A 7,253-nucleotide genomic window follows, 5' to 3' on the forward strand; every position below is an offset into this window, starting at 1 on the left:
AGTATATTACAGACCAATCAAATTTATACTCAGTGCAAAAACGTCCAGATAAACCAGCTAATATAAAAAAAAATAAGAAATAGAACAATTTAAAGAAATTTACATGTCGATAATTCAACTTCCATGAACAAGACACTATTGGAATGCTAATATTGGCCACCGAACAGTTAGCGATGTAATGAGCTGTAACAGATTCGAAGAAATAAAACGTTTCTTGCATTTCAATAACAATGATGACATATACTAGAGAAGACTGAGAAGAACACTACTCATGGTTCTGAAAGAAGAATTTCTAGCTGTAGACGAACAGATTATACCAAAAAAAGCGTAAAGCCAGCTAAAGCAGTATAACCCAAAAATACCACATAAGTGGGGCTTCAACAACTTTGTATTAAGTGGTATTTCGGGATTCAGCTATGACTTTAGTTTGTTTGCTGATTTCCAGAGTAATACTGTACCTCTAGGAGTACCAAATCTTAGTATGAACAGCAACGTGGTTGTCAAATTAGCAGATTCGATACCAAAACATCAACATTACAAGTTATTTTTTGACAATTGGTTGACCAACATACCTCTTATGATATATCTGACCAAAGAGGGCGTTTTACCTTTGGGAACAGTAAGACTAATCGTGTTGCTAGAGCTGTGATTCCAGCTGAGAAAGAAATAAAGAAGCGCAGCAGAAGTCATATGGTAGAGAAAATAGCCAATATTGACAATGTAGATGTCAGTGTAGTGTCCTGGTTTGATAATAAAATCGTTACTACAATGTCAACATATGCTGGAAGTGAACAAAAGAGAGAAAAAAGAAAATTTTTCAAACAAGAAAGTATACATAAAATAATACTCTGTCCTAACAGTGTCCCAATCTACAACAACTACATGGGAGGTGTAGATCTCCTTGATTCCTTGTTAGGATTTTATTATATAAAAATCAGGTCGAAGAAATATTATTTACGAATATTTTTTTATTTTATTGACATGACAGCCGTGAACTGTTGGTTATTAGCCAAAAGAGCGAAGATATTTAATTAACCCCTTTTGGATACCAAACTAGCAATAGCCGATGCTCTATGCAAAGCCGGAAAACCAATTAAACAGAACAGAGTAGGAAGACCGTTAAGTAGTAGCATTCAGCAGATGTAAAGAAATACCCCAAGAAGACATCCGTAAAGATGGGCTTGATTATTTTCCCTATTGGGATGAGAGCACTAGGTCGAGATGCAAATTCCAGGCTGTACAGGGAAACGTATAGTGTGCACAAAATGCACAATACCGTCGTGTATTAATAAAGAAATAAACTGTTATTTGCAGTTTCATACTGTATAGTGTATACTGTAGCTTCAAAATAGTTTGACTTTAATATTATATTGTTGCATGATGTTCCATATTTGGCACCAGAAATTTTTTTTTGTCAATAGTTTTTCTTGTAGCTAGATTTTTTTTCAATATTTTTACGTAAAAAATAGAATTAAAATTCTTATCTGAGAATTTATTTTGACAAAAAACAAAAATTCATGCGGTAAAAGATTAAATGAGTACGGTAATAAGTATAAGATAACGGCAAATAACTTGGTGTTTATGAAATAATATCTTATTTTTATATTTCTTAATAAAATATGAAAATAGTTTAAATTTAGTCTATTAAATTAAAAAAAAGGTTTGCGGCAACGAGCCCCTACCCTGCAACAACTTGCCCGAAGCATGGTAAGTTGCCGCACAATGTACCGCACGAAAGAAAAAAATTGTCTTCAAAATCCTGATATTGACTAATATATTTTGATGCTGCAAATAATATGCAAATGTATTCATTAGGCTTAGTTGTTTTCAAATTGAACACGTGAATGCATACGAGACATACCTTATAGTAAGTAACTTTCTACGGAAATCTTTTCAATGTCTGATTATTATTAATAAATTTTTTGCTTGTCATAAAATCGACCACTTTCACCCGTCAGACAGGAAAATCGGAGAAACAAGTTCCGTCAGAGATTATTAAGAGTTGTTTTTGCTGCTGTTATTGAAACTGTCCTAAAAAATTAGCTGGTTTTCTATGAATTTGGGTTTTATGAGACGCGTTGAATAACCTATATTTATCACCAGACAATTTTATTTTTATGTTTTTCTTATAATTTTTAAAATATTTAACTGAAAAGAATAGCAGGTATTTAAAAATTGTTGATATGTCGAAAATTGGAGAAAAAGTGCCCCAGAACCAAAAAACAGTCGCAGAGGAAAAGCGTGTCAGACTCGGCCTAGCGCGACCGTTCCAATTTTGACACATTTCAAAATTCATCTCTGTGCAGTCAATATTCTATACTTGTTATAGCCTTAACATTTTAGGACATTTTGTAAATTATCGGGTACATTACATTCAAAACTATATGTGTACTGTTATAACAATTTTTTGTACAGAAAAGAAGTACGAAAAAGAAAATTTGTTCGGTGCAATACTTTTAAAGAGAGGTGATATCTCATTGACATTGATATTTTTATCAGGCCTAAAGCAATAAAAATGTTATCATACTTAGTAGAATGAACTGGGATGTACAAAATGTATCCACTGAGAGAAGGAAACCAGAAACTGTTGAATTTTATAATGACGCAAAATATGGTGTTTATGTAGTGGACCAAATGACACGCAAGTATTTAGTAAAGGCATCGTCTAGGCGTTGGCCACTTCGCACGTTTTACAATTTACTGACTGAGTTGGAATAAATACCTAGATCTTATATAAATCAGTCGCAGAAATTAAACTCCGAAGTTAGGTGAAGAACTCTTAGAAAAAAACGCAGAAACTAGAGCTGCTTTCAAACAAACGGCCATTACAGATAAAATCGATGAACCTAAAAATATGCGAACACATTTTAAAATCAAATCACAGTGCTCTGGAAACAAACTATTTGTAAAATGCCACGCTATATTTTGTATGTTCATTCTGCAGGTAAGAACACTATCTAGTAATGTTTTATATTGGTTTTTTACTTTGTTTCTTACCGTTAATTAGTATAAAATAAGTATATGATATTTTGTTTATAGTTTCCTTCTATATTTTCGATATAGATCAATATACGGGTCAAAAATGACCCCTCCGCGGTTTTAGTACTAGCAGAAATGTCAGAGCTTCTAGTGTTAACGAATTGATACTCATAGGTTCGAGAAAGTATCTATCATATTTTTTTTTTCACTATAAGGTGCGTATGTTAAGCCATGAAATATTGGCCGAAAACATCATTAGCCTTCATATAGTATTATTGATAAAATAACAAGTACAGTAGCGTGGATAATAAGCAATACAAAAAGAAAAATGTGTTATGTAAAGCATATTTGTAGGAAAATAAAAATAAAAACAGCGATGAGCTACTACAGTCACAACAATTTAATATAAGTCCAATAATTCCATCAACAGTGAAACAAAATTATAGATACTTATATACATATATATATACATATGTATATATATATATATATATATATATATATATATATATATATATATATATATATATATATATATATATACATATATAACATTCCAGGTAAAAACTGACCCAATAACAAAATTTAACATTTGAATTAAAAAATAAATCAATTAATTTGTACAAAGCGCACAATGCTCAATTTTATAAGGTAATAAAAAAAAGAGAGTACAATTTTTATGAAACAGACTATAGAGTTAATATTGATAAATGCTGTACGAATGTTCTTGGATGATAGAATTATTTTTATTACAAGGACAGCAAGGACGATCTCGGTATGTTAGAAAACTAACAATGAAAAACTAATAACAGTTCATATTAGTCAAACAGGTAGGTGTCCATAAAAGGAAGCATCTTCTTATAAATAAACCAGATCATGGCATTAGCGTGCAAACATCAGGATTGGCCAGGATAATTCTGAAGAGCTTCAAATACGAAGAGAAGTAAGACAGGGCTGCATTTTTTCTCATTTAACATTCGTTGCAATAAAGCATTGGATAATGTTTAATGTAGTATTAAAATATGGAATCAATATTGATAATTTGAGATGGTACGCTGATCTTTAACATTTGATTAATAAAATTACTATAATGTGTGATGAATATGAACTGAAGCTAAACACCACAAAAACAAAGATAATGGTTATCACTAAATCGCCAATGCAATCAGAAGTGATAACAGCTTATAATCAGATTGATCACATCTTAATAGATTCAACGCATGGAACAGACGTATTAAGCTGCTAAAGTCATAGAGGAATAATGTAAATGAAGAAGGTCAGACAGATATAGACTCCCACTGGATCAGAATAAAGGAAGACATTGAAACAGCACCGAAAGTTAAAATAGGAACAGAAATTTGTGCCGCAAAAATCATTAGTTTGACAATAAATGCAAAAATATAACAAAAGATAAAATAAAGCCTACAGAAAGATGCTTCCCCGACGATCTAGAACAACTGTAGAGAATTACCAGACAAAGAGAAGAAAAAAGATACTCAAAAGAAAAAAACGAAACCACTTAAATAAGGAATTTAAATATATAGAAAACCTTAACAGAGAGAATGAATTTAGAGCATTCTATAAAAAAGTTAACAGAAAAGAATTCAAGGCAACCGCAAGACAGTGCAGAAGTGAGACTGGCAATCTATTAACAATACGTAAAGATGTATTGAATAGATGAGTGGATACTTTAACCAAGCACGTATTACAGAGAAAGAAGAAGAAACCTGGAACATAAAAGAGATGAGATAAGGGGAACCGACGAGAGAAAAGAGGAATCACCAACGATTCTGTGAATAGAAGAGAAATGTTCAAAGGAATGAAAGAGCTAGGAATACCAAATCAGTTGTAAATTTAACAAAACTAACTCTTGAAAAAGTTGAATGTAAAGTAAGAATTCAGGAAGAACTGTCTGGACCTTTTAAAACAAATAACGGACTGCGCCAGGGAAACCCTCTCTCCTGTAAACTGTTTAACCTACCTGGCTCTGGAAAAAGTCATACATATGACCATATTACAACCACTGGTTTAATATATAATAAATCAGTGCACATCGTGTCCAAATTAACAAAACGAAGTATACGAAGATAAGCATGTAACCACAAATCCTACGACCGCTTGTTATAGAAAACGACATCATCGAAGCAGTGAACCAATTTGTATACATGGGAGCGCTCCTAATCACTGAAAATAATACTACCGCTTAAATCCACAATTATATCGAGAAATACAAAAATAAAACTCTACAGAACAAAAATACGCATAGTCCTAACATATGGTTCAGAGACCTGGATTCTAACAAAAAATAATGAAAACATGTTAGGCTGTACTTCAAAAGAAAAAGTACTAAGGCGAATCTATGGAGCAGTCAATGACAATGGAGTGTGGAAAAGACGATACAACTTCAAACTTTATAGAATAGACCAGGAACCTGATATCGTAAAACATATTAAGATAGGATGTCTGAGGTGGATATGGCATGCAATGCGAATAAAACAAGAGAAGGAAGAAGATCCCCAACAAGGTTCCTTGATAACATCGATGAAAACATTACAAATGTGGAACTACGTGCTTGCTGGAGAAAGGCGAAAGATACGGACGACTGAAGAGAAATTCTTGAGGCGGCTAGGAACAACGCAGGGTTTTATAGCCAGAATGATAATGATATTGAAATATTAGAAACTCGATTATATTTGCTAAAAAAAAGAGGGTAGATAACTCTTGTAAATCATTTTTAACAAATTATGAAAGTATAATTATGAAATAAATGTAAGAAGTTTAATGGATATTACATTATTCGGCAAAATGATAAGAAATTTAATATTCAGATACTATTTAAGCGAATATACGGATACAGAAGAGAAATGATAAACTCTTGTGAGATGAAAAGACGATGTTAAAAAAATATTGGAAAAAAGACAGCATTTGATAGTGACCAATGAATGGGAAGCCTCTGTCAAAACCGGAGGAAATACGAAGCGACCAAAAGCTTAAAAAATTTCTGACGTCAGGACAAAATATATGGACACAGTTGTAGACCTAATTAAGAAATTGTATTATTTTTTGTTCGTCAGTTCTCAATTTTGAGAATTCTGAGTTTGAATTAAGTATAGTGCGAATTTAAAGTTGTGATTGCGTTCGTTTTTTCCAGGAATGAATACTGTAATTTAATTTATTTGCAATAATGATAACGACCAATAATTATTTTATAAACAGTTAAATTAACTAATTAAATATTATGTAGGTACGAAACAGTATTGGAGAGACAAGTATATACATATTGTACAAATTATAAAAAGAAGGTAGCAACATGAGGTGTGACAGACTATAATATATTCTCTAATCTATATACTTACTCCTTGGCAATGGATTCTTTTATTGTTTATACTAGAAATTTTTGTAGGGAAATATTTTTTTATTCATTTTTTAAATAATGACGACGTTATTTACCTATGTTTGTCGTTACTTACAGAGAGAGACAAAGAAAGTAAATCAATTTGACATTTTGTCGCTTTTGTCACGGCTTTAACACAGAAAGATGATGTTTGGCCGTTATTTAAAATAAAATAAACATAAAATCAAATACAACTATAAATGACTTATAAAAGTTTACTGAAACGCAAAAATTGTCGTCCTCGTGTTACAACAAAAACAAATTAATTTGTTTGTTAGTACATATCTCTATTTTTGCGTCAATATATTGCCAACATAATATTTTTTTAACTAAAATTAAAATTACAATCTATACAATTTGTTTGTTTACACAGCGTGAGCTTTCCAGTGGATAGTTCCTTTTCTTTATTTAGCAACTGTAAATGTTAGTAATTTATTATAAATAGTTAAACAAAAAGTATGTGAGTTAAAACAAGAAAGTAATAAACCACAATCACAACTATATATCACATAATTAAGATAAATTTAAAATACAGCTGGTTTTTCATAAATATTAAGAACTGCTAGCGATGCCCATTGCTGAATACCATATGGACTTAAATATTGCCTTATATATTAGCAGTTTGTGATCTTAATTTAGAGTATTGATCAATTAACCAGTACTTATATCCAAATTTAGTGCCCGGTTATTTTCTATTGGTAAACATGTGCTTCTGTCCGGTTAGTCGTTTGTCAAGATAGATATTGAAGTATTTTGTGTCGTATTGAGTGTGACCTCGTTTTATTTTGTAGGTTACATGTGTTGGACTTGGTCTGATTTACTCTAATTATATTTTATTTAGGTTTTTTTTGTAAATTTTCTGATGCTTTTGTGGGACTAG

The sequence above is a fragment of the Diabrotica undecimpunctata genome, chromosome 8 (genome assembly GCF_040954645.1).
Source record: "Diabrotica undecimpunctata isolate CICGRU chromosome 8, icDiaUnde3, whole genome shotgun sequence".
NCBI lineage: Eukaryota > Metazoa > Arthropoda > Insecta > Coleoptera > Chrysomelidae > Diabrotica > Diabrotica undecimpunctata.